Source organism: Callospermophilus lateralis, unplaced genomic scaffold (assembly GCF_048772815.1).
Source record: "Callospermophilus lateralis isolate mCalLat2 unplaced genomic scaffold, mCalLat2.hap1 Scaffold_116, whole genome shotgun sequence".
NCBI classification, from domain to species: Eukaryota; Metazoa; Chordata; class Mammalia; order Rodentia; family Sciuridae; genus Callospermophilus; species Callospermophilus lateralis.
This window is the reverse complement of record NW_027511893.1, coordinates 1,021,106-1,046,630: the sequence shown is the minus strand read 5'-3', so window position 1 is coordinate 1,046,630 and position 25,525 is coordinate 1,021,106. Positions and strand designations below refer to the sequence as shown.

Sequence of the window (25,525 nt, the reverse complement as noted above, 5' to 3'; positions counted from 1 at the left end):
GATGAAAATACATTAGAAAAACACTCTTCCAAAGCAAGTTTATATACCAGCTGAACAATAAAGATAAGATGTTCAGAACACATATTATTTTGAAAGAAAGTCAAGTTTTCCATGAGTTAATTTTATGATCAATAAAGTCAATTCCTCTCTGAGAGAAGAGATGGGAAAGCTTATATATATATAAAATCTCCATTGAAGAAGGAATTAAATTCAATATTTCACTAAAAATAATCAAAGATTTGATGAATAATTGATGTTCTTGTACCACATGAGAAAGTCCCTATAGTGAAGAAGCATGCAACAAAATAAAATGTGGATATTTTAAATATAGGCTTTACTTTTGACAGTGTTCACAGTATTTCTTATACAGTTAAAAATTATATAACTATAAATAAAAAATTGCCATTTTATTTAAAGAATAAAATAAACACTACATCCAACTTATCTCTAAAAATATTACAACAGAACTACTTATTTAAAATGGATTTAGTTTTTCTTTGCAAAGTTATTGCATTCCAGTCTTTTGTAATACTGAAAATATTTTGACGGTCATTTAGCAAGTACCTGAAAGACCATGGACATTAGTTCAATGTCTGTTTTTTAGTGACAATAATTTCTGGAACAAATCTAGTAACAAAGACAAAATAAATCAAAACAAAGGCAATAATGTCAGGGCTTCTTGCTACACATTGTCAATAATAATTTTCATAAAATGACAAAAGGTTTCATCAAGTATTATAAATGCTTAAGTGAAATATATGAGTCACATACATGTACAGTATAAATCATTCCTATCTGGAGAGGCCAGTTATTTTTTTTTGTCACATATCATTATTCATTGCAATGAAAGTATATGCTTTTCAAAATACACCATAGTTGAAAATAAGCCATGTGATTTTGAAAAATGTATCCTTCTTCCATGCACTTCAAATTTCCCATTAATGAAATCAATAAAACACTGCTTTTCTTATATACTTTGCAAAATATTTTGAACTTTATATAGTACGTAAGTGAACATGAAATGTTTTTTGTCTTATCCAACAAAACATTAATACCCTATATATTTTAGAGATTTTCTTTAACAAACAGGACAAAACATAAACACGATAAAGAACTTCAAATAAGAAAAATCAGATATGTCATAAATGAGTGTCATAAGTACAACAAGTGCTGTTGCAGAAATGCTGAAATTTTGTAAAATAAAGTAAGAGACAACCAGTTTGGGAAGGAGGGCTCAAAAAAACCGTTGATGATAAGCAAGGGAGATAATACTAAGTAACAGGAAAGTATTGAAATTCCTGTGAGCAAGAGACTTCCATGAGAATGTGGAACAGCTCAACAACTCAGGTAGACACCTGCAGTGAATTTGGTGTGGGTGAAAAGGAGCTTGTACATGTGTGTGACAGTGTGTACAGAGGCTGGTAAAAGAAAATATGCAGCCTGCTTTTGACTTTTCCAGCAATGGGGACCAGATAAAAGTCTAAGTAAGATAATCAGATGTAGTTCCCACCCTTCATTCACAGGATGAAAGAGTTCCTGAAGGAAGATAAGGGGTGAAGCTGGCAAATACTTAGCAGTGTTGGATGGGAGTATTAAAGAAGGATATAAGCCACAACATTAATTTCTGCTCAGAAGAAATCACTGGCTAAGCTCTTGCCCTGTTTTTGGAAAACAAAGGTCTAAGGGAATGGTAGAAACCTAAGAAGCATTCTGGACTTTTTGTTAAAAAAAACTAGAAAGGACAAAAATAAGACAGGTCACATGTTTATTGGAGAAAAAGAAGGAATATGGCTTTATACATTTTGAGGTTGAAAAAAGCATTAAGAAATATTCAAATAGAAAAATCTGCAAAGCAGTAGAAAAATTGGCCTTGGTTTTGTTAATTCGGGGTTAATTTAGAGTTGAATCTATTAAGAAAAGTTGGGCAAGGTATTTAAAGAATATAAACAAGGTTTAGAAATTAAAAAAAAAAAAACAAGAGAAAGACAAATATTTGGAAAAAAAACAGGAACATAATATTTGTAGAAACAACATAAGGAGTACCCCTGTCTCTGAAATTAGGAATGTCAGAGTTATTAAAAATAGAATTTTAAATTTTATTAATTTTTTTGAGCATATAAATTAGTCTACAATTTATTTTCATTTTATTCCTAAGAGATATTCTAAAATTTACCACATGATGGTGCTGTTACCAAGTCATATAGTGTGGAAATAATTCTCAGTCATATAAAATGATAAAATTAATGAGTTTTACTGATTCATGAGTAAATATAAAATATAGATGCCCAATGGAACCAATTGAGGCCACAGCCTATTTATAAAATCGTTCTGTTGAAAAGTCAAATATTTCATCTCCTATTTAAAAATCCTTCTACTTTACATTTAATGTGATCTTTAGTTATGTAAATTCAAAATAAAAATATGCTAAGATAACATCAAACTGGTTAAACTTTTTAATTTCAAAAAATGTTTTACTTATTTTATAGTAAATAGGCCACTACTTCATCATTCTTCATTTTAAACAGATGCCACCACTACTTTGTAGTTCTTAACAGACATTTTTATAGAGATGGTACAGGACTCTTTCTGAAATTCTGCAGGATATTAAACTGTTCTTTGTATTACTGAAGTATTCACTCTACTGTTTTAATTACCTAAGTTTTCATTCAGCAACAAGCAAACCAAAGTGTTTCTCAATATATTTATCCATTTAGAGTTTTTTAACTAATGTGAATTCCTCTTCATTTTTATATTCAATAAGTATATATTTTATTTTTATTTTTCTCATAGGGAGTAATTACTAAGATATAGTTTATTTGTCTTTTAAATATAAGAATTTTTTTGAATTTAAAACAGCTGATTTTCTAATTGCAAATATATCCCAGCTCCTAGATTTTAAGATGTGATTGAAACTTTCAGAAGCATTATTCTAGTTTTTCTAGTGTTGGTATTGCTATATTATTCAAAAACACATAAGAGAATTTTAATTTGTGTATACTTTGTTCAGTGTAACATGCAAGAGTAGAGTAAGAGTTGGTTTGGGTTTTTACCAGTATTGTGTGCTTTGGAGAGATTTACAAATTTTCCTAATTTTACTCTGAATTCAACGTAATACAGTGAAATGACAGCTTTCTTCATTCTCCTCAGCTTATATAAACCTGAGTTTCATTTTTATATATCCTCACCCTACAGAGGAAAAGGAGAGAAGTATACAGTAAAATAAAACTAAATAAAAGATTTTGAAGATAAAACAACATTGAAAATATGTGCTTCAGAACATTGAGCATTTGAATGTATTTTAAGTGGGTTAAAAAAAGAGAAGCTCTGTTAAATTGAAGAATATATTATTTCATTCCTCTACTGCTGCTTAAAAGTTTGTCAGCCAAAAATTTAAAATAACTCATCTTTAAAATACAGCTATGTATTCATATGTAGGATATATATTTATGGATTTCCTAAAAGTATTTAGTATACATAAAAATATGATTTATGTAGGAACTGTCAAAAAATAATTTTAAGATCATATGGAAAATTAAAATACTACTGTTGATGTTTACATTCATATTTATTTTTGCTCATTTCATTCTTCAAAGACCAATAATAAGTGCAAGATAAAGTTTTCTGAGAACCTACTGCATGTAATGCTTGAATAGTCTTATTACATGAGCTTTAACCAAAAGGATTCTGTATTTTAAATACAGCTGCCATTTTAATTTATTTTCAGTTTTCCATGCACTTTATTCAGCTGAATATTTTTTCCATTATTCCTTTTTCATAAAATCATACCACCATGTTTGATATATATATATATATATATATATATATATATATATATATATATATATATATATATGTGTGTGTGTGTGTGTGTGTGTGTGTATGTATGTACATAAGCACATTTCATGCAATCCAACACGTAGATAGATGTTAGATATTTCAAAAATTGTGTTGCAAAACTTACTTCTTAGATTTAATAGATGTAGTCTATTGATTGCATTTTTTTCAACAGAATAGGTTACTAGGTAGAGATTGCCCCTGGTGGATCCTTATTTAGAGATCACAGCAAGTTAAAACATTGAAAGTGACTCCAAGTATTCTGTCAGGCTTTGTAAGTACTGAATTGTTTGGTGTAATGTTCTACATGATAAAAATAGTTATAACAATATGTTTTGACTGTTTCTTTAAATTTAGCCAGAATCACCAATTCTCGCAGTCTTTACTTCTATGAGCATCTCAATCTGTTTCTTGGATTAATTTCAGTGATCTTTTCACTGGGCTTTTCTCAGCCTTACTTAAGTAAGTCTTACTTGCTTAAGTCTGATTTTCCTCAAAGCATACAGAGTAAACTGACTCTATTAGAACAGAGGTGATTTACATATAACTCCCCTCATTATTACCAAGCTCAGAGTCCTTGACCTGACCTACAAGACCTCCATCATGGGACATTGAATACCTTTTCTCCAATCAACATTCCTTTTATTCACTGACCTTTCCAGTCTCTTTGTCCATCAGTCCCTCCTCAGAGAGAGATTTTGCAATTGTTGCTTAGTTTTTCTGAACACATGTAATGTACACAGTTGTTGTTCATCTGTCTTTCTTCAGAAATATGCTTATATTTCACCATAGCCCCAAAGTCTTCTTGACCTTTACTATAAGACTGCCTTTCACATTCCTGTAATCTTTTTACCTTGAATTATGCCTATCAGCTTGAATCTATCATTGCTGATAGAGATATTTCATGTGTCAATTTTCCGATTTTCCCAATTGAATGGATGGAGCTGGAGAACAGGGAATGTCTATCTTTGAGTCCAAAATGGATCTGGGACATGATGGCTACACCATAAATATCCCTTGAATGATGAAGGGAAAGGTATAATCACAGATTTATTTGGACAAGGAGTTTTATGCCAGTAAGATGAATGATTAATTTACCTCAGGAGGAAACACTGTTTTGTCTTTTTTAGAGATACATTTTTCAGATTGATTATCTGCATTATGTAATTCAATTTTAATAAGGCATTTCCATAGTTTTATAAATCTCAAAGTCAATCCAATAATTTTTTTTTAAATTCTCAAAAATTCAAACAAAAAATGATGTAGCACCTACTCACTATTAATCTTTCCTTGGACTGAAAATGCATTTTTACTGATTAATAATAGTTAAGTTTTTTATAATTTATAACTGCAACACTTCCTTTAAATATTATATTTTTGACTTCATAAAATAATAAAGAAATATAACACTATTTCTTTCCAAATATATTTAAAAATAAAGATTTTTCTGATTGACATCTAATCATCAGTTACTTACAGGCATGGATGAAAAATAGGTGTCTATAAAAGTAAATATAAAATATATAAAACTACATTGATGAATATAAAATACTTTTATAATAGCAAGATGAAAGAATATTTAAATGTAGATATGCATAATTTAGTATTAATTCTGTCACTCAGATTAACTTTGTAAATCTAATTAATTTAATGGTTAAATTTTAAATTTTAAGATACTATTTATTATCATAAATAGTAAAATATTTTCTACCATTTTTAGTATTATTAGCTTATTAATATTTGTTACAGTTGTTTCATTTGGATTGATTTTGAAAAATATTTAAATATTATACTTTTACATAAAATTAATAAGAATATTCACTGATATGTTACTGAGTAGAAAAGAGAAATACTAAATAACAATAGAGAAATACACAAGAATCATACACCTTTTTTCTTTGTGTAATTCTCAAATTCAGCATTAATGCATAATTTTAGATGGTATCATGTGTGTTAACTAACTTCTGGACTAAGTACAATTTATGTACATTTGTGGGAATAAAAACAAAATGACTATCTATATGAAGCTTAGATTTACTTTTATGATGATTTTCATTATAATTCATAGTGTTTCTTATTAAAATTCAGAGCTCCTAACAAATATGAGAAGAAAAGACTGATTAATAGCACTGATTTCAAAAATATTTCTTCTGGGTTGAAATGTTCATAAATAGTAACAGAAATGACATGTACTGCAGTTTGGGGTTAAGAGAGTATACATTGTACAAGGAGAGGGGGAAAGAAGACCTAAATTTAATAAGATTCACTTTTTTGCTATACTTCACTACTCAAAATTCATTGTTTTCTTCATTATAATGGAAGCAATCTACATGCCTCCAATGGAATCAGGTTTCTTTCTCACATTTACACACTCCTTCATGTGCCACTACCCAATAAAAGACAAAACTACATATTGGGCAAGTAACAATTTCTTTCAAGGGTCTGAACAACTTTGCTGTCCTCCTCCACTGCTCTTTCCACTCTCCCTTTCTTTCTCTTGCTCTAAAGTTTGGCCAGAATCACAATTCTCTCAATCTTCACTACTATTAGCATCTAAATCTCTTTCTTGTATTATTTCAATGATCTCGTCACTGGGGATATTTCTAGTCTTACTTCCTAACTGATAAAAGTAAAAGTCTCTGTAGGCTTTTTTCTTACAGAATTCTCAAGTCCATTATTATCCTTTCTTATTTCTTCCACTTCTGCACTGAATAAAACTTACCAACAATAGTGTTTCTCCACTGTGATATCAACTCTCACCAATAATGTGCTAACTTAGATATTTATACTCTGTGTTCTCCAAAAAGTCATGAAATGTCAAGATCAAATTTGGTAAGATAAAAGTTATTGATTGTTTTTTTTATTTTTAAATTGATCATTTTTGTACATATATTGCTATAAAATTAATTAGAAATTAAACTCTGATAAGAGTGTTAAAAAAGTACAGAATCAAATTATTATGCTTCAATTTTCAATATAAATCCATATTTGTTAAATCATAGAATAACACTATCTGTGGGAGTGAATATTTCATAATAATTACTTTTTTATTTAAAATATTACTAATTAAAGTAAAATTAAAATTGCTTATACTCTTTCATTTTCTTTAATTATTTTTACATAGTAAACTGTCAAAACCTTTGTTTATGTACCTTTTTTAGTTTGATAACTCCTTCTTGTGTATCCTCATCTGTGACGATGTCAAACAAATTCCCTCCATCTCCGGGAACAATAGTGTACTCAATTTCTGCATTTTGTCCAAAATCAGGATCCAGAGCTCTTATTTTTCCAATAGCTGAGCCAACAGGAGAAGATTCAGGAACTTTCAGATGGAAGATGCCTGATAAAATATATGTAATTTGCATTGACAGTGAACTAGTAAAGGAAGATTATCAGGTTTGAAAAATGTAGACTGCACAAAGTAAATCAAATTTGGAACATTATAGAGCAAAATGCAAAGGCAATTTGCTGTCAAGGATTATGATTATATGTAATAACTTCATTTTCACTTCAGTAGACCTGCTTTTGATTTTTAAATGGGTATTATAAATAATAGAGTGTGCTATATTAAAATTACTGTGTGGAAATATTTTAATATGATGGATATCAAATTATACCTTCTATGTGAGGGTAAAAGTCTTCATAATTGTCACCAAAGTAATCAATACCAATAAAATAGAATCTAAAACACAATAAAAAGATATATACATATATATATATATTTATATATATCTATCTATATATATATATATATAATTAATAAATTGATAATAAATAGATAATAGATAGATGGATAGTTATTTATGAATTTGAAGGTTATGTATACAGAAAGTAACCATTACAATGACTATGAATTCATCTTACAATGAACTGAAATGATAACCTGTACACTAATACAAAATTCTACCTCGATGAATTTAAATAAGGCATATTGGAGACAAAGATTCAGCTCATTTTTTTAATAGGTAGAGAGAGAGAGAGAGAGAGAGAGAGAGAGAGAGATTTTTAATATTTATTTTTTAGTTTTTGGCAGACACAACATCTTTATTTGTATGAGGTGCATCAAACCCAGAGCTGCACGCATGCCAGGCGTCAGCTCATTTTTAATACATATTAACTTGGCATACTTTCTAATATTTAAACTGAGTACATAAAGTTTGAACTCCCCAATTTTTTTCTTTTTCTCATTAAAGGAGAAAAAATTAAACTGATCATTTTTACCACCAAATAGAATACTTACATTACATGAAATATGTACTGGATCAGAAAAAAATGTAAAAAAAGGAATACTTATCTGTGGAAAATATTCCAGAACTATGAAAATAGTAGACATAATTTAAAACCTTTGTCAAAAATTTAAGGTTTAAGATAAAGAAAATAAATAAGACATACTATTTTTTGAACATCTCATCAAAGTGAATATTAATGGGGTAAACAATAATATTCAAATCAAAGTTAAAAATTTTAGCAGATGCTAAAATGAATGAAGAAGTTCCATGTTTAATTTTGATACTGGAATTCCAGTTTCAAATTCTATAAAAAAATTTTGAATGTCACTTTCCCATGGACAAACAAAGTGCAGTGATTAAGTTCTTTTAGAATTCTAGTACATATGTGAATATTGAGTTATGACGGCACTCAAGACTTTTCTTGCATGGTGAAGTTCACTCAACAAATTACTTTTTAAACTTATAATTATTTGCTTCAAGATGGCATGAAAAATTATTAAATTAAGTCACTTCATTTTTCATTACCAATTATTTTTATAGAATATATAGTTATTTCACAATCAGTTGGCAAAACTTGGTAATCTCATCAGCCCTGGTAACAGTTAAATTTTGCCAGCTACCCTCTACCTCCCAAATATTTCCCATTTTTTCTTGTAAATTATTTTGAAATCTGCCTTATTTTAACTGACATCGAAAGAACATCACCTCAATAGAACACACATTCTGTCTTAAGAGGGCTAAATATCCACCTATATCTTGTTTATTTGATGCACAAGAAAGAAGGTATATATATATTTGGGGTTGGTACCAGATATTGAATTCAGGGGCACTCAACCACTTAGCCACATCCTCAGCCCTATTTTGTATTTTATTTAGAGACAAGGTCTCACCAAGTTGATCAGCGCCTTGCTTTTGCTGAGGCTGACTTTGAATTTGCAATGATCCTGTCTCAGTCACCTGAGCTGCTGGGATTACAGGCATGAGCCACTGTGTCCCACTAGAAGGTATAGTTTATACTGACCTAAAATAATTGTGAGTAAGTAATTAATTGTTTAGTATTATACATGTAAGATGACTTTCTAAAAGAATACACCATATACAGTTTAAATAAGTAAATATACAATACAAACAAATGATAATAAAACTTTCTAATGACAATGTTGGAGCATTAATATAGACTTTATTAAGGAATCATATTTAATGAAAGTCATAGTAATTGATCAAAGTAGCCATTTCTCATAAACTAGTATTATTTTCATTAGGTTTTATTTGCCAAACAACACAGTTGCTGCCAGATGTTCAATGTTCACTAAATTCTAAGCAGGGTTTGAAACCTAGGCCACCAGATCAACTAGAAAAATCAAAAATGAAAGGATTAAATGTTGCCCAATTGTCTCCAAGAAGGATAAAGTGGGAAGTGGGACATTCAAGGGCAATCTGTCTTTTATCAAAAAGTGACAAGTACCTAGTAGAAATTAATGTGACCATTGTCACCTACATTCTTCAGATCACAAATATTTCTCAATAAGTACAGATTTGAGGGACTCCTGAGTTTTGAGCAAGCATGAAGATACTTGAATTTATTTTTAGTGTGGCAGTAAGGCATGGGGCATAGTCACTCAAGTTTTACTCAACATCTCAAAGAGAAAATTCAGAGAAAAGGAACAGAGCACAGAATATATGAGATATTTTTCAATTCCTTTTGAATTTTTTTTCAGAGTAGAAATTAGAAGTTTATTAAGGGACAGCACAAAAGACTTCTCCCGGAGGAAGAAGGGGACCCAAGAAGTGGAATCCCCCTTTTAAAATTTTTAATGTCAATTAAATGTAAATATGATTTATTAGGAAGTGAGTCTACAACATTTGATTCTCACTGTGTGATTGGGATAAAAATCAGTAGAAAAAATAAAACCCTTAAATTGATAGTATGATTAGTCACAGTTCAATCTCATGGTCCATCAGTGTTAGAGTCTTAAATTTTTTGCTGAAAAAATAGAGAAATGGAGGTTTAAGTTGAATGAGTACTATAAATCTCCCTCTAATAGGATATTTAGTTAGGAAATTTATTGTTAAACATTACAATAAAAATTGATTTGAGAGCAATAGCATGATGCTCTATACAGGGGATTTCTGTTGGGTTGGTGAGGATACCTCCCTGAGGAGTGCAGGGCAGGTGTTGGATGATATCTTTAGGGAAATAGGAGGATATAAAGAGCATAGGGTATTTCTGCAGACACTTTCCAATATATTCAGTGAGAGCAGCTTCAAGTTGCGTATTAAATTTTATAAAGTAGCTTTTCATTTGAAAAGTATAGAAGCAAAAATAAATAAATTGTATATTGAGAAAAATAATAAAGACTAGAGTCATGTCCACTGGATAATGGTTAGTAAATATGGAAAGTCTAGCCAGAACTGAGACCCTCTATTGTGAGAAAAAGCACTTTAAACTTTGAAGGGTACCAAATAATGCAGACTAGAGATGAAATAACCCCCCTTGAAGACACTATGCTGAGATGTGAATTTTATGCTTTAAAAAAGAACACTTTATGAGGCCATTAACAATAAATGTGAAGATAGCTATACTTTGTAGTACTCTGTCAATATAAGTTATAAGTTATCTAAGCAGTTCTTTTTGAGAATTGTCATCTCAGAGCATTCTCACAAATTTCATTAATATTTAATGGCTTTGGAAAACTTGTGGTAAATTCAGAGTGGCATTGTCCATATATGGTTGATGTAACAGCATTTGACTAATCTGTATCCCTTAAAATTAAGACATAATAAAGAAATTATTTATCACTTACATTTCTTCTGTGCATCGAGGTTTTAGTGCATGTACTTAAAAAATATAAATAATGTTTTAATTTACTGAGAAAATATGATATAACCAAATATATTAAATGAATGAACAATTTATAAATATCATAAAAACTTTCAGCAATGTGAAAATTTTTTTAAAAAGATGAAATAAATTTTTACAAATTTACTTTTAAAATACATTTTATATTTAAAGCAATAAGTCTTCAGATAACAAAAAAATTGTGTAAGAGCTCAACATTCAACTATTTATAAAGATCATTTGTATATGACAGGTAATAATTGGAGCTTAAAAATACTAGAACTTCATTGGATTAGATAAATGAGAATGAAGGGAAGGGAGAGATGGGAATAGGAAAGACCACAGAATAATTTGGACATAATTTTCCTATGTTCTTATATGAATATACAACCACTATAACTCCACATTGTAAACCAAAAAAATGGGAAGTTATACTCCATGTATGTATAATATGTCAAAATATATTTTACTGTCATGTATACCTAGAAAGAACAAATTAAAAAATTTAAATACTAGAATGTTAGGGTCTGTAAACAAGTCAAGTTGGCGCCTGGCATTTTGCCAGAGGGAGTGGTTTGTGAAGTAATGCCAGAGAGCCATTAAGTGTGGAGATTCCTTATTGGTTGACTCTTGTATCTAGTTTACGTTAATTAAGATAAGCTGTGTGGAATGTATATATACCCCTCCTGTCTTACAATAAACGGCTCCCACTCCTGCTGTATCAATGTACACAAGTTGCTCGTCACCCCCCCCCCATTAGTTTGGTGCAGCCGGACTGCGGCACTAGAATGCTAGAAATATGAAATGTTTAAGAATAAATTGATATGAATTATTAAACATTTTAAGAACTCAAAATTGTATCCTTGAGCCCACCTAAATAATTATACTATTTTTTAAAAAAGTTTACATTTAATATTCAGAATGTGTATATGCATATACATACACAATCACCTAACTGTAGATTACATAATTAGATTTAGACATAGAATTGTTTAAATACTGATCCTGTAAGTTTTTTCCTTGAAATGCCATCTAATTGCACCTAATTGCATATGATTTGATTTCTTAAGCAAATGTAATAATAGACAAATAATGTAGTATGTCAAGAATATACCAAGAGAAAGCAACCAACATTGTTGTAAATTAAAAAAATAATAATAACTTTATAGAAACTTTACCTATATCTCTGTGACCTTGGGCAAAATATTTAGTGATTCTTTTATTTGTAAGATTGGTGTAATAATAATTTTGATTCATCTTGTAGATTTATTTTCAAAAATTCACTGGTACAATAGTAAATAAAATTTAGTATTTTATATATATATATATATATATATATATATATATATATATATATATATATATAATAACATACTTTGTATTATCCATTACTACTAATTAAATTTTAAATAATATTTTTATTGATAATGTCCCCATGAATATGCATTATAATATTTTTTTCTATATGAATAACAGTAAGAAAGAGAAAGCTGCATACAAATGTGGGAGAATGAAAAAAAGAGAATGCTGAAAAATTATTTTATATTTTACTAAAATATTTATTTTCTTGTTCTGAAAATTTTAGAATTCAGGAATAACAAAATATTTTGATAGTTTAGTAATATTTTAGGTCCTCTGTCTTCAAAATTCTAAAGCACTTTTTTAATTAAAAAAAAAAAAAGTCCGCAAGAAAAGACCTTTCTGATGACAAAATTGAATTCAATCTGGGCTTAAACCAAACACATTAAACATCTGTAAATAGAACCTCAGGAATGACAAATCTATCCCTACTCAGTCTCAGAATGGCTATGAGACCAGTGACAATAAATTTGAAGAGAACTAGTGTTCATTCTACTCTACTGATATAAGTTTTCTAAAAAAGTTTTGAAATTTTTCATCTTAAATTGTTCACAAACTTATCATTACCTAAAGCCATTGAAAAACTTGTATCAATTAAAAGAGAAGCATTTTCTAGCAATGATTGACTTAGTAAAAGTGCAGGTTGAACACGTTTTAAAATGTCAAGGATTGGGCACCAATAACTTTACTATTTTAGTTAAATTATTTCCCTTTTTAAATACAATAGTAGAAAAAAAGGAAATTCAAAGAACTCAGAAGAGGAAAGGAAAACAAAATGTTTGTAAAATCTAGTGCAATTTAGAAATGTTTATATCTAATACAATCTCAGTTCTCAACAACTAAAAGAGAAAAGAAAGTTTACAAAGGTTATAAATGTCCCTTCTAAATTGTACAAGCATGTACATGAATTGTTAAGTATATATCTAAAATTAATGGATTAAGTTTTATAAATTCTATGTAATGATAGCAATAAATCTTTTCTAAGAGTGATAAGAACTCATCCATCTAAAACTTCTGGTTCTATGCAAATAAGACAATGCAAAAATATAGGGCCAGATGTAAATCATATTTATATAGTAAGTTAATTACTTAGCATGCCTGTAATTCAGGTAAAAGATTAGGTCCAACTGCAGCTTCTAGTAGCTTTGTCCACAGGATGTTGAAGACAATATAAAAATGGATAAACAGATTTTTTATAGTTTTGTCTTTCTCAGAATTCAATAATTTTCTTTTGAATGATTACATAAGAGCATAAATTTATACATATTTATGAGGTTCCCCATCTTTTAAAAATATGTATATATTGTGTAATGTTCAAATGAGTTTAAACATATCTAGGAGTGTTAACAATTTAATGTCATTGAAGAATTTAATTGAAAAATCAGAAATATTAATCTAGCATGGCAACTTCGAAGGTCTGAAGCAATGTTTATAATTCTATTCCATGTATGATATTTAGACTGAGTGTGTGAACTGAGCCAACTTGATATTGGGTCTGTGAGGTCATCTAATAGGAAACAATCCACAGAACCATCAATCCATAGAATCAAACCACAGAAACAACCACATGAAAAAGCTAATAGGCTAAGAATTTCCTGACTTATAATTTTCTTTGTTCAGCTACTCCCACTGTGATCTATCAACTCCAATATCAGAAAGACCACTGGTATATTAATCTGTATAAATTCTCATCTTGTTCCTGTTCTTTCCATATCCACTTGAAAAGTTTGATTTATCATTTCAATAAAATACTAATGTGTGGCCTATATATATTCCCAATGCCCCCCACCTTTTTTGTACAAGGGATTGAATTCAGGGATGCTTAAACATTAAGCCACATCCCCAGCCCTTTTTAATATTTCATTTAGAGACAGGGTCTTGCTGAGTTGCTCAGGGTCTTGCTAAATTGCTGAAGCTGGATTTGAACTTGTGATTCCCCTGCCTCAGCTTCCCAAGCTGCTGGCATTACAGGATAAGCCACCATGCCTGGTTTCTGACATTCTTTTATTACTATATCTGACAAAAGACAACCCTTAATAGTCATATTAATCTTCTAAAGAGGAGAGATGTATGACTAAGAAAAAACAAGAAAGACAGCTAGATATTGGTTTAAATTATGATCATTAACCTAGAATTCACCTTCCTCATTGCTTGCAAAGTATGCAGATGCTAAAGTAACTACCATTCTCTTTTCATTTCTATTTTAAACCAATCCACTCTCCACAAACTCAGCTTTACTAACTTCACTAATTCTTTTCCCAGATAACGACTGTGAACTGTATTTCACAGAATGAAATTAGAATGGTGTTATGTAGATTTTTCACTTTCCCAAACCTGCAAACAATCCCTCATTAATATTCCTGTTATTGGAATAAGTACAGCATGTTCATTTTTCTCCTTCTTCCCCTCTCCATTTCCTCAGTGAATGTCTTTCCTTGGATGAAAACAATGTTGAGCCAGAACATCATCTGCAGCAGTAACTACAATATAGTGGTCAGTTTTTTGTTCCCTATTAATTCTCCAAGATATTACTCCCCAACTGTAGGATACAGCAAAGCTAGGGGTTTGGTGTGTCCTTGTTTTAAGGTATAGTTTTGCTTCTCCAGGTCTGATTTATCTGAGTGGCAGTGAGTGAAGAACTCTTGGAAGCATCTCATCCTGCAACCCCCAAGAGCAAGGAATTGCCTCTACTTTGATAGAACACTGCCTCGCCCTCCAGATCCCTCAGTGATGCACTCCACGCACAGATTCTCAATATGAGGAAAATCTCCTTTGTAGGACTTAAAATGACTCTTGGGTATTTTTCCCTTCTGCAGCGACATCTTTACCCTTCCTTTTGTTATCATGTAATTATTTTTACAAACAGCTTTCCTTGGGTACTTCAACATTCTTAAACATATGGAAAACACTATCCCAAGGATTTGCTCCCTGTCTGGGAAAATAACAGCAGCCATTGTGATCTGCCCTGGTTGTTGAGGAGGCTCTTCTCTACATACCTGAGGCTAGGAAAAGAGCAACCACACTACTTACTTTGATTATATGGGAACTCTTCATCACTCTCTCAAAGAATACCTCAGCATAAACTTTTTCTATTATTCCCCATACTCTATAAAAAGTGTTTAAAAAAACACACACACACACAAAAAATATCTTGTTCTGACTAATGACTCAACAGCCTTAAATGCATTCTGACATTATCATTTTAAATTCTACATTTGACTTTGGACAATACTTGGCTAGATGATATTCACTGCATTTTAGCATCATGGTAAAAATTTAAATAATAAACTTTTATCACATCTGTAAGCATCCCCCTCCCGCTATTTAGTCAATTTCAATTGAGATATCCTTCATCTTCCCTTCTTACTATTGAACTCCAGCAATATGCAAATACTGGTACAATTTATCACACAGTCTGTTTTCACAATCAATATTCTTCTTAACTGAGATATTCCCAAGAATAGACAGTGTTCATATTTGATTATTTCACAAAGGTTTTCTTTTGCTCCAAACTGACTCCAGGCACCCTTTTAATTATTGTCCCCTTTTTAACATAATTTCTCCTTTATTGTCACTGTGACCTATTTCTACCTAACAAGCAAGCCACATGTAGACTTAGGCTGGTTTTTGAAGCCACTATTCTGTTAAAGATTTCCTCTGATATTGCCAGTTTTATTTCTTTGTCATTAAATTCTTAACAATTTTTGGGCATCATTCAACCCTCTTCATCATTCCCTCTTTTTTGAAGCACACTTCTAACATCTCTTACATTCTCTATATAGAGTTCTGGTTTCTTCCACTTCACAGCTGTCCCCTCCCCAATGCCCTTTGTTATGTCCTCAAGATCAGATAAAATTCCTGCTGCATGTTAGCATCATATGGAAAGATTTGGATGCAATGCTGCAGCCCAAGAATAACCCAAAGAGGAGTTACTTTAGTGGTTCTGTGTTTAGACCTGAATAACAGGATTTTTTACATTCCTTCTGGTTCTATTGACAATCATGGTCAAGAGCCATTGTCTCCAGCCGCCCCTTTGATTTTTCTCTTCAAGTTAATTTCATCTATCCTCTTGACTTCATTTACTCTATTCACACTAATTTTTTTTTTATATTTTAAATTTCTCTATATACACCTTCTGAGTTTCATACTTGGCAAAACATTATGATGTTCCAAAACTTCAAGGCATCGATCTTGTTGCATTCCACATAGAGCTTATAGGATTGCCATGTCCCCCAAAAGATATCTAATATGCAATGTCTCAGCAAGTAGTATTTCTCCTGTTCCATAAATTAAAATCCTCCATTGATAGAAAATAAATACTACCATTTTTTATCCAATAAAATTGTTCAAATCTATACACATATTATCATTTTCACAACTATCATAGTCTTTGCTAACAGAGATCTCACACATATTTCTTCTCTGTATTACTGTTATTGTGTGCTAACTGAGTCTCCCGTAGTACTTCTCTCTGAGGTACCTGCAATGTCTTCCTCATGCTCTTCTGCAAGAAGAGACAGGGTCATGTCTATCACTCACAGGGAGTGAGTACATTATTTTCTGACACAGAAATAACATGGAATAAATGTATAAAGCTTTTAGAAAGTCAATGGACATAAATATGAAGGAAAGAAAGACATTTTAAAATACATATTACCCTTTAAGAAGAATAAATATTTTTAGGAATCATTTCTAAACTTCTTTACATTTTGTAGCATGTATCTAAAATCTTTCCCATCAATAAATATTTTTATCATCACATTAGAACTATGATGTCTATACTGTTATCATAATTCCCATTCATACCCTGGTAGGGTATGACTATGAACATACATATTGAGTAGGGAGGGAATGCAGGTATAAGCCCTGGGTTTTAGTGTTTGTCAACTTCTATGGCATAAGAACTCCCACCACAGATAATTTCAAGTCAACTATGTGTCATCATTGAACACAGTCCTGGGAGATGTGCCCTATAAGCTCAGATAATCTGTTCAACACCTCTTTCAGGTGTTCTAGGTTATGAGAAGGACAAGTCAAGTGGCATCTCTGACCCACAGAATGATTACTTTATTTGGTTTGTCCACTTGGTCTCATTTTACTACCTGAAATCAATTAAACTGAGGCAATATTTTGTTAGTAAGCAAGCTTTTAAAATACAAATAACTCAAAATTAATACTTTCAGCCATATTGAAGCATGTACATTTCAATAATGTGTGACTTAGTGGGTTAGGCATAAACAGGAGGGTTTCTATTTTCAAAGTTTAAAGAGCACAGTCAGTGAAAATACGGAGAAAAAGATCATCAGGAGATTTAAAAATATTCAAAAGGGGATGGGGCTTTAAAGATAAAATTTATTTATTTCTACACTCTTTCTATGCCAGTAGTGCAAAAAAAGAAGGAAAACTGACTACATTTTTTTCTGGACTTCTGATTCTCCTTTCCTTTTTACAAAGTACCTCTATGCAAGTATAAGCTTTACATCTAATACTGCAGTTATAGTAACTACAGTTTCAATAAACATATCTATATTTCCCTACAAATCTAATTGTCCTTTATATTTTTTTCAAAAATTTGCATTGGAATTTCAACAGCCCATTTATATTACTTAATTATTATCAGAATAAAAATCTCTTTCACATTCTATTATATATATATATATATATATATATATATATATATATATATACATATATATATATTCAATACATATGAATTATATACTCACTATTCCTGTTACATGGTAATAAACATGATGTGGATCTTGGCAAGAGTTCACATCCTTTCAAGTGCATCAATAACTTTCCATTGTTTATTCATCTTAACAGAGTGCATTTAATATTCCCTTAAATCCTCCTTTAAATATGTAAATAGTTCTTTCAGTTGACTTTATCCCTATAATTTCTGATTAATCAAATAAGATATAGCACATTAAGAATTCTAACATATATTGTCAAATAACCTTATCAAAATATTCCACAAAAATAATACAAATTTTCTTATGATTTAGAAAAAAAATTGAGCACCTTTAAACTAAGATCCTATCTGGGCATGGTGGCAGATGCCTGTAATCCCAGCAGTTGAGGAAGCTGAGGTAGGAGCATCACAAGTTCAAAGTCACGCTCAGCAAATTTAGGAGGTCCTAAGAAATTTAGCAAGACTCTGTCTCAATATAAAAATAAATAAATAAAAATGGCCAAGGACGTAGCTCAGTGGTTATTTGCCATTGGGTTCAATTCCTGGTACCAAAAATAAGTAAACTAACAAAATTTTAATAAATATTTAGACTTTCAAGACTGGGATTGTGGCTCAGTAGTAGAGCACTTGCCTTGAACCTGTGAGGCACTGGGTTTGATCCTCAGCACCACATAAAAACAAATAAAAATAAAGATCAATATAGATATAGATAGATATAGAAATACTTAAAACAAATAAATATTTAGACTTTCAAATTCAGCTGACCTCATCTATTTATTCAAAGGATTGGTTACTCATGAATTTCCTTTTGAGACTTTAATAAGATAATCTGGAAGAGATGAAGTTTTGTAATATTCTCTCTCATGGCAGAGTTTAGTTTCTTTTAGCCAAAACCAATTCGTTAACTGACAGTCCAACTAGCTGTCTCTTAATTTGATTTCTTAATGGCCATCATACCATCATGAATCATGTGCAAATGCACTGGCTTTTCTTTTTTTCTATTGCCTGTATTTGACTGTTGGACTTTCCCTGTTTAGTTGCCCGTGCCTTAATGTTTCACTAGCTATCACTACAAATCTCTTCATGTATAAATATCTGACTATCATTTATTTTTTCAGGAATGGTTTCAATGCACTCTTTGATTTTTTTCTCTCTCCCCCTTCTCTTTCTTCTTCCTTCTTTCCTTCCTTCCCTTTCTGTCTTTTCACTTCTAATTTTTTATAGTTCTATATATACAAAGCTTTAAATAGGATGTCATGTTTTGCAGTGCTGTAAGTATTTCAGTATAGCTTTGGTTTCCCACTAACACTATTATAATAATATTATTTCAGGAATCAATGTCGATATCACTTCTTCCAACATTTCCATTGTTCTGTAATGATATGGATTCCCATCCAGTACATTTATATATATTGTGTTCATAAGTTTATCACTGTTTTTATTCCAAGTTGTGTGATTGTCAGTTACTTAAAAAATCTATACTTGGTGCTTGAGGGAAGAAATTTAAAAATTTATTCTCTTTATGCAGGTTCAAATAAAAAATTATATTATTTTTACATTATTCAATTACTTCAATTCATTACTTCAATAAAACTGCAGTTTTAATTATTTTTCTATTGAATGATATATTTTATTACATCTAATATTTGTTAATAAGATATATTTCTTACATATCAGAATTTTGTTTCCAAGGTTTTTACTATTAAACTTGGTTCTGTGTTGCTCTTATTAACAAAACAGTTTCAAAATCCAGTTTCTTTGTCTATATAGCTCCTAAGACCAATAATAAAGCAAAAATGAAGTAGAGAAATGTGAACCATATGGAGTTAAAGGTAGCTTTAGGATTCTTTCACAACTATGGTTAAAGACTGTCACTAATGTCAGAAATTTAAGTAATAAAGACTTGATCTGCTTTTTTTCATCTTCTCATAACTTCATTTTCTTTTCAAGATTTTTCATACTCTAATGATAAACAGAGCATGATTTCTTTAATTCAGTTATTTTTTATCTTTGTGTGAGAGTTCATGTATCACTTCTTTGCTTATATATCTTAGAAATATTTCTTTGTGGCTTTGATTTTGAAAACACTTTTTAAGAATTTTAAAGCCTTTTTCAATGGCCTTTTGCTTTCTCCCCTCCATCAAGCTCATCATATTAACACAAAAGCCATCTTCTTGCTGAAGTCATTTCTTCATTGGTCTTCCTCTTACTTAACTTCCTTTTTGAGTCCAGAAGATCCCCGTGTCCTTTCCACTCTGTTATTGAGATATCTCCAGGCTCTGCTTCACTTACTGTTTCTGTGGACTTTCTCTACACTACTGTATACTTCAGTCCTTATCACATATAAAAGCTATTTTATCTAAAAAGCAATACATTGCATTTTGTTTTATGTTACATTATTGCCCTTAATGCAATTTATGTTACATTATTGCCCTTCTGCAATAATGTAACATAAATACATAGTGTATACATATTACAACTTTGTAACATTTGTATTCAACTTACTCCAGGCTCAAAGGCTTTGATTAGCCATATTATGGGAGTGTTATTAGGTTTTGTTTGTTTATTTTTTTGTGTTTGGAGAATAAACAGGTCGCCTGCCCTTAGCCAGAATTTCCAGGCAAGATAGGAAGTGAGGTGTAAAAAATGCACTTGAGAGTAACAAGGAAGCTTGTGAAAGGAACTGAGTGATCCTCACCATATCCAGATGAGTAGTATAAGGCCTTCTCTGAACTCAAAGGCCAGGAGATATTCTATTTTAACACATATAACACATATTCTGAGACTGTGTGTATGCTTGTGTATATATAACCACATAAATATCTATGTGCGTATATGTTTATACTCTTGAATTGACCCCATTACTTAAGTAATTTGATTTCATAATATATACTTTAGATCAGCTTGTTAGATGGTTTAGCCACTTAAAATTCATGTAATAGAAATCATTAATATTTTTGTAGCTTACTTACAAATAAAGATCCTCTAGAGATATCCCTGATTGTAATAGATAGGAGCCATATAACTCTCATGCAAAACATTTTTAAAAGAAAATGCTTTCTCTTCATATGATTTCAGAGTTCTTTTTGTAGGTATCAGGTTATTTCCACTTCTGATCCTGTATTGTTGGTTTCATTTGTGGACACTTTTCTGGGTTACTTGGAGGAACTTTTTGGGTAAACATAGGCATCAAAAATAAATTTCCACTCTAGAGAGAGAGTTAATTTAAAAATAAAGTTCCTGGATGAATCTCTTTTACTTTTTAAACAATATAGCATTGCAATTTTATTTCTGAAACTGAGTCATTATAAGAATTAAGTGAGAAGGAACATCCAAATCATTGTCACACAACAATTTCTATGTTGTGTGAAACATAGTAATTTATTAGTCAATACCATAGTCATCATCATCATTATCAGACTGAGAAAAGTTATAAAATCATGGGGCAATCAATTTTAAATCAACAGTAAAATGACAAACTATTTTCATAAGTTTTATACAAATACATTTGCCATTTATGGTTTCCCATCTTCTTTTATAGAAGAAAATGGATGCAAATGGGGGCTTAATAAGTCATACATGCATATGAATACACATTGCCATAATGCACTGTGATAAGTAAATTCTAAGAAATTATGTTGTGCATGTTTAAGCAATGGAAAAAGTATGTCAAATTCATCTGAAGCAAGATTTTTTATCATAACTGCTTAAGAGTCATGAGCAAATATAGCTAGTCTGGGGAATTCTCCTTTAAGTTATTTATGTAGGAAATACATGTTTCCTTGACATTAACATTCAAATAGATATCATTTCAGTTCATAATTTTATGTCACATTTGCTGTTTAATTGCTCCATATGAGAAATGTTTCTGCTAAATGAGCACTGGCCTCAAAAGAATGGTTTTACTGTGTATAAATGTATTCTGTCTTTTTCTCTGACGAATGTAATTCAAAATGATGTTACACTAAAAAGGTTTTGACACAAAGACATGTAAAACTTCAGGCAGTTGGACTAATTTTTTATTCATGCAAAACATGAAAACATTCTTCCTTCAAATAATTCAACAATATCTCCCACTTATTATAATGCTAGACAGTGGTTCAAATGTGCATGTAATACAATCATAAAATAATTTGATCACAGTGATCTGCTAGGTAATTTTCTATTGCCCTCTTATTTTTCTCTTTATGAGTATAGGCAGTTTAATATATGTTATGATTGTTTTAGAAGTGCATTTAAAATAATATTGTTTTAGAGTGGCATATAAAGAAAACCATAGTTTTTATTTTTAATATCATGTTAAATTAGAAGAATTGTGAACTTCAGAGTTAAAAAACTTGTAACTTCAATTCATTGTTGATAACTGAGTATTTATCTCTCTAAGGGTCCATCTTCTTTATAGGCAAAGTGATAAATATTAATCTAATAATGTTATTGTAAAAAAGAAGATAAGACAGTAATCATAAAGTTCATGGAATAGCTTATAAATGCTCTAACAGTTTCAATGCTCTGTTCTTTCACATACTTTCTTGTTTAATCACTCTTAAAAACACAAATTGAAACTTGAATAAATACCCAACAAGCCTATGGACCTATCCATATTCTTTTACGCCCTACATACGATCTAAAGTTATCTTTCTGTTTCAGTGGGATCTAAGCAGGAATTTGTGTCTCCTAACTATATGTAGCTTCTCTTGAATCAAGACTTTCACTGTGTATTTTCCAGGTCTATTATCCCTGCCCAAACTTCTACAAAATACTCTTCACCCATACCTGTAGGACATGACTTGCTGCCTGCTTCCCAGTCTTGGGGCCGCACATGTGGCTGGGATGGCGCCTGGCAATCAGCCAGTAGGTAGTGTGGTGGTGACAGAAAAAACAGACCACCTCCAGGATAGGTCCAGTACTCTTCCACCCTTTTGAATAGCTTATGCCTTCCCTTACAGAACATGGGAAGGGTGTATAAGTGAACTCACCCCACCCCTCTGACCTTTATCCTGATTGGCTCCTGAGCATTATATTAGCTGTGTGTACTTCCTCAATAAACAAGATCCTGCTTTGAAGGTCTCCCTAGCGTGTCTGATTGTCTTTCGGCGAGGGAGGGCAGGGTGTGGGTGCCTGGGTGGCGAAGGCCAATCAACCTTTGCCTTTCTTGGCTCATCCTGGTCAGGGCATGCTTTCCCCATGTCTCCCGCAGGTCAGGAGGAAACCAGGGGCTAAAACCCTGACACATACCCACTAATAGGACATCTTTCCACTGGTAGTGGTTTTGAATTTCTGACCTGGAAACACCACTATCACCCATATAAATAAGAATATCACATTTCCCAGAACGTATTTGCTACACTATAGATTCCACAGGCTTTATATACACAAAACCTGAATCTGAACCCATGTTTAATATTGCACATTTTACATGCAAACAGAAAAATCTCTCAATCCATACTGCTCAATAATCTATCACAGCTTGCCGAATTTAAAGCAGACATAAAAAAAAAAAAATAAAACAGAAAGAAAGAAATAAGAAAGAACTACAGGAAAAAAGAAAAGAAAAAACATGGATAGCTTTTAGAATTTGAACCATATTCTTTAATGAGATCATATAATAGGTAATCAAAGTAATTATTTGTTTCTCCTTTTAATGTTTTTTCTGTTTCCCTCAATAAAAAAGTAAGAAAAAATATTGCTTTAAGGAATTTTGTGTTATTGCTCATAACGTTATCTAGTAAACTTTGTTATATACTTTCCATGTTCTAAAGTTTGGTGTTATCTTTGAAACAAATTCATACATTTTTTTTAAATTGACAGAAACTATGTATGTTTAGCATGAATCACATGGCATTTTTTAATATGTGTCCTGGTAGAATGGTTCAATTGACTAATCAACATATGCATTAAAGTATAATGATTTCTAAATGCCATTCCAAACATTTGGCAATTAGACTTTCTGATTACTAAATAAAAATATATACCAATGAAGAAAATATAGGTTGAAACTATAAAGAAAAAAGTGACAAAGCATTCAAATATGAAAACATGTAGCCAAAGCAATAAAACATACAATTATTTAAATATTCTTAGTGCTACAGATTTTAGTAGATGAACTCCCTAATTGTCCTTCTGAAGTGGAAAAAGAAAAATCATTTTGGTTTTTAAACTCTCTAGACAAAAAAACTACCTGATGACTTAATCAAATTTCTTATAAAACTATGACTAAAACCATTCAGCATCAATATTCTAACTCTGAGGAACAGAGAAATAATTCCCCAAAATGCACTGGGAAGTGAATAGGTACGGATTGGTGTTAAATGTAATACTGTAACAGAAAACTAGATGAAATACAAGTGAGAAATACTCATTTTCAAAGGGAAACACAGAGTTATAGAGAGGATACAGGTGTGAACCATTCTATTATCAAAAGAAACTGTAGCAATTTTCACCTATTGCAAAACTAAAATGAAATAACAAGTCAGAACTAAAATAATAAAATATCATCAATATCATCCTATTCACAAAAGTATATGAAAATAGTTCCATGTGTATATTTACAAAAATGGAGTCACAGAATTATTATCTTAAATATATAATAAAAAATATGATGGTACATGTGTTATAAATAGGATGCCTTATATCAGATTATGTATATTTGTGTTACGTCTTAAATTAATAATGTATCACGGTAAGATCCCACCCAAATAACTATAAATATTTTGTTTTAGTTAACATTGATTTAATAAGTCTGATTGTTCAATTATTAACTCTATTTTCTATTAAAATAATATGGGATGTGAAATACATTGAAATTATAAATTCTGAAGTCATGCAATTTTTATCTGTTGACTTATGTTCCCTGAAACCAAAAAAAAAATGTCTGGGAAATGATTTTAATTGCTAATGCATTATATAACATTGTAATTTAATAATTTCAAATGGCTCTGCAAATTTTGAGTTAGGGTAAATTACATACTTTTGGGGAAGTGAATTGGATTGTCGTTGACATCACTGAGGGTGATGTTGACTACTGTTGTTCCAGCCAGTCCTCCTAGTTGTCCTCCCATATCTTTGGCTTGAATGAGAACTTGGTATTGTTCTTTGACTTCTGTATCCATGTTTGCCAAAGCTGTTCTAATAATACCTTGAGGGGGAAATAGTAACAGAAGACAAACATCACAAATCCTGTACTTTCCATAATAAAATAGATTGCAACCACAATAAAATGATTCTATGTAGATTCACTAACAAAGTTATGCCGGTGAGAAATCATGTGTTATTTAAAAACACCTTAAATGCTCAATACTTAAGATATAATTTAATTTCGGAAACAACCCTACAATGAGATATAGAGCAGCAGTGAGGAATTATTAAAAACTACCATATTAGTTCTAAAATGTAACTAAGAACATTAGGTTAAATTTTATTTATACAAATGTGTCTATTTCAAATAAGAATGTTTTAAAAAATTGGTAAACATAATCATGTGAAAAAATGTACATGGTCAATTTTTGTTGAGTGTTCACTTTCTAATGATTACCATTTTCTTCTTCACTTTCATTTTCTAGGATAAATATG

At 30.8% G+C, this 25,525-nt stretch overlaps 1 pseudogene; it reads right to left on the bottom strand.

Annotated features, from left to right (window-relative positions):
* Positions 1 to 25,080, bottom strand: part of LOC143386500 (cadherin-12-like) — a 75,841-nt pseudogene extending 50,761 nt beyond the window's left edge.
* Positions 25,081 to 25,525: the final 445 nt, after the last annotated feature.